The sequence below is a fragment of the Petromyzon marinus genome, chromosome 25, assembly GCF_048934315.1.
Source record: "Petromyzon marinus isolate PM22_M1 ecotype Great Lakes invasive population chromosome 25, UKy_Petmar_22M1.pri1.0, whole genome shotgun sequence".
NCBI classification, from domain to species: Eukaryota; Metazoa; Chordata; class Hyperoartia; order Petromyzontiformes; family Petromyzontidae; genus Petromyzon; species Petromyzon marinus.
In genome coordinates this window covers 11,944,305-11,948,496 of record NC_133691.1, presented here as the reverse complement: position 1 = coordinate 11,948,496, position 4,192 = coordinate 11,944,305, and positions in this window count along the sequence as shown.

The window sequence follows — 4,192 nt, the reverse complement described above, 5'->3', positions numbered from 1 at the left end:
AACAGAGACACACAGACACAGAGACACCGAGAGACTGAGAGACTGAGAGACAAAGACACAGAGACACAGAGACACCGGGAGACAGAGAGACAAAGACACAGAGAGACAAAAACACAGAGAGACAGAGAGACAAAGACACCGAGAGACAGAGAGACAAAGACACCGAGAGACAGAGAGACAGAGACACAGAGAAACAGAGAGACAAAGACACAGAGAGACAGAGAGACAGAGAGACAGAGACACCGAGAGACTGAGAGACAAAGACACAGAGACCCAGAGAGACAGAGACACCGAGAGACAGAGAGACAAAGACACAGAGAGACAAAGACACCGAGAGACAGAGAGACAGAGAGACAAAGACACAGGGACAGAGAGACAGAGACACAGATAGGCAGAGACACAGAGAGACAGAGAGACAGAGACACCGAGAGACAGAGAGACAAAGACACAGAGACCCAGAGAGACAGAGACACCGAGAGACAGAGAGACAAAGACAGGCATACACGTGCAGACCGGTAGACGCACCTCCGTGTCGTGGAAGAAGACGTCACAGAGATGATGCCCTCTGCTGCTGCTCCACAGCACAGCAGCAGGGGCAGTAGTGCCCGCACCACGCTTTAAGTCAACTTATAATCATTGTTTATTTTGTGTGTGTGCAGTCATTTGTGACCTGTTTGAATCCACCACACACTCACTTCGCTTGTGAACTCGGTTTAATCAGAGCTCAATCTATGCCAGTCTGGTGGTTTCCATATAAGCCCCATGGGTGATCTGTGCAAGCCTCTGAAGGTCTATGGGTCTCTACGCAAGTCATCTGTGACCGGGCTGAATCCAACGTCTAACCACCACTTGAGAAGCGGGTTTAATCACGCCTGGGCGTCTGAAACCAAAATTCGAAGCCAGGCTCTGAGCGGCGTGAGGCTCAGTGTCCCTCTGATCCCTCAGCCAGCCGGCCGCATACATCGGTGAGCAACGAATCAGCTGGCCAGGTCAAAACATCTCTGGTCAGTGAGCGGCGAATGTGGTCACCAACCCAGAACGAAACCGGAGGAACGCGGAGCGACTCGATGTCCGCCTCACAAACACGAGGGAGGGGTCATCGTCATCACAGCGATGATGCACCAACCACTCCGCTTCTCCTGGCGCAATCATCAGGCTCAGTGTTCTTCACTCATTTCCAGAGGGGTGCCACTTTGGCCGATCAGACATCATCGGTGTGTGTTGAGGGCCGCCACGCATTTGAAACCATTGTTGGAGGTTTGACAGCAGCACGATGATAGTGATGATGATTGGGCAGGCGTGTTCACGTTTTATGTAGATGTAGAGGTGCTAACTACGCGCTGTTGCGTAACCTGCATTGCCACCAGGGCAGTGCAGCATTACCCCTGGGTACAACGGTTGGGGTCAGTCGAGGTGAAACGGATCGTGACCAGGGTTTGGTGCGAACCAATCAGACGGTTCCACGTGGGAATGTATGATTGGTTCTACCTGGCCACGAAGGGGTATAAGACGGGTGACCCAACGGACCTCGGGGAGTTCTCTCCCTGCACGAAGATAGAAGACTGGGCTGAAGCCTAGCTAGGACCCTGGACCAGCCTTCCAGCCCTTCTAAGGGCTAAGGCTCGGCATACCCAGTGGTCAGGACCCACCGGGCCAGCGGTGGGTCAGATAGCCTCCCCTAGGTCCTAGCCGGAGGACTAGGATAGCGGTAGACGTGTGAGTCCTGCCAGGTCCGGAGGCTGTACCTCCTTAGGTATCAAGGAGGTTAGCGGTAGACGTGAGAGTCCCGCCAGGTCCGGAGGCTGTACCTCCCTAGGGTATCGGGTGAGGGGACCGAATATCCCTCTGTGTGTGTTAAGCGTTGTATAAGGAAATAATACAATAAACAGAGTGTGCCTCCTAAAGAAGTCTGCTCGTCCTTACAACACTACATATTGTCGGGGGGCTTCGCTAAAGGCCAACAGGGACCTCCAGTGATCTCCAGTGACCTCCAGTGACCTCCAGGGGCCTCCAGTGACCCTCAGTGACCTCCAGTGACCTCCAGGGACCTCCAGTGACCTCCAGGGACCTCCAGTAACCTCCAGTGATCTTTAGTGGCCTCCAGTGACCTCCAGTAGCCTTCAGTGACCTTCAGTGACCTCCAGTGACCTCCAGGGACATCCAGTGACCTCCAGTGGCCTCCAGTGACCTCCGGTGACCTCCAGTGGCCTCCAGTGACCTCCAGTGGCATACAGTGACCTCCAGTGGCCTCCAGTGACCTCCAGTGGCCTTCAGTGACCTTCAGTGGCATCCAGTGGCCTCCAGTGACCTCCAGTAACCTCCAGTGTCCTCCAGTGACCTCCAGTGTCCTCCAGTAACCTCCAGTGACCTTCAGTGGCCTCCAGTGGCCTTCAGTGACCTTCAGTGGCATCCAGTGGCCTCCAGTGACCTCCAGTAACCTCCAGTGTCCTCCAGTGACCTCCAGTGTCCTCCAGTAACCTCCAGTGGCCTCCAGTGACCTCCAGTGACCTCCAGTGGCCTCCAGTGACCTCCAGGGACCTCCAGTGACTTTCAGTGGCCTCCAGTGACCTCCAGTGGCTTCCAGTGACCTCCAGGGACCTCCAGTGATTTTTAGTGACCTCCAGTGACCTCCAGTGGCCTCCAGTGACCTCCAGTGACTTTCAGTGACCTCCGGGCCTTGCAATGGAAGAGCGCTGCCCTGGCTCGTCAACCCACCCCAACGCGACACGGCAGCCGCTAATCTCTCCATCGACATGGGCCACACGAAGATTCGGAATGAGCTGGAGCTGTCAATCCTCTCGCCCCCCCACCCACCCCCGTAGCCCCCCGCCACGTGCCGGTATCGGGCCCGCGTGGTAATTAGCGCGGCGGGGACGGAGCCCATCACGTGACTCCCACTTCTTCCCCCCCGCCCCCCTCGTGCAAACACCATCAATGGGTGCTGCCGAGCGCTGGCAATCGAAGCTCAACGATCAACAACGATTGTGACCTCCCCCCCCCAGGGGTCTCCATTGCTAAAGAGGTCTCCGGTCCCAATGGGCTCAGACCCGATCATAAATAAATGAAGGGCACGTGTCAATCCGTGACGTGCGTTGCACAGGACGACACAGAAGCGTCTGCCGGTCTCCGCGTGTCTCTGTCTCTCTGTGTCCCAGTGTCTATGTCTCGTCCCTGTGTTCTTGTGTCTCTGTGTCTCTGTCTCTCTGTGTCCCCGTGTATCCCTGTATCTCTGTGTCCCTGTTCATCTGTCTCTCAATGTCCCTGTGTCTCTGTCTCTCTGTGTCTCTATCTCTCTGTGCCTCTGTCTCTCTGTGTCACTGTGTCTCTGTCTCTCTGTGTCTCTGTCTTTCTGTCTCTCTGTGTCTCTGTCTCTCTGTGTCTCTGTCTCTCTGCGTCCCTGTATCCCTGTATCTCTGTGTCCCTGTTCCTCTGTCTCTCAATGTCCCTGTGTCTCTGTCTCTCTGTGTCTCTGTGTCTCTGTCTCTCTGTGTGCAATGGTAGAGTAGCGGCGAGCACGCTGCACTATGAACCCAACATCCCAAGTTCGATTCGCGCTCACGGCCAACACCAGTGACGATTGTCTGAACACGGTCCTGGGCCTCTCCTAGGTTGACTCAGCATCAGATGTGGTGCGGAAACATCACCACTGGGGAGGCAAAGGCGGCCGGACGTGATGCTGGCGACCCACCTCCTTTCCCGTCTTGGCCTTCATAGATGCTCGCTAACAGCACTTGCCCCTACAGTCTGTTAATCCGATATGGGGGATCTTTGTCTCCATGTCCGCTTATTGCTGTCTGTGTCTCTGTCCCTGAGTCACTGTGTCACCTTTTCCCTGCGTGCGCGTGTGTCTCCTTGTCGGTCTTCTCTGTGTCCATGTCTCCCTCTGTCTATGTGTCTGTCTCTCTTCCTGTCCCTGTGTAAGCTTCTGTTCATGCCTCCGTGTCTGCGACAGTGTCCAACTCCATAATAGAGCAAATCAGTAAGATCTTTATTTAAAGCTGTCGTGACTGCAGGAATCCATACTCTTTGAGTCTTTACCGAAATAACCAAAGAGTGTACAAATCTTGATTTAAAGCTTTCGTGACTGCAGGGATTCATATTCTTGGTTCTTTCGGTAAAGTCACCACGTAGAAGGGAAACAATAAAATAATAAAAATATAAGTATACAAATCAGTAAGGTTTGTCACATAAA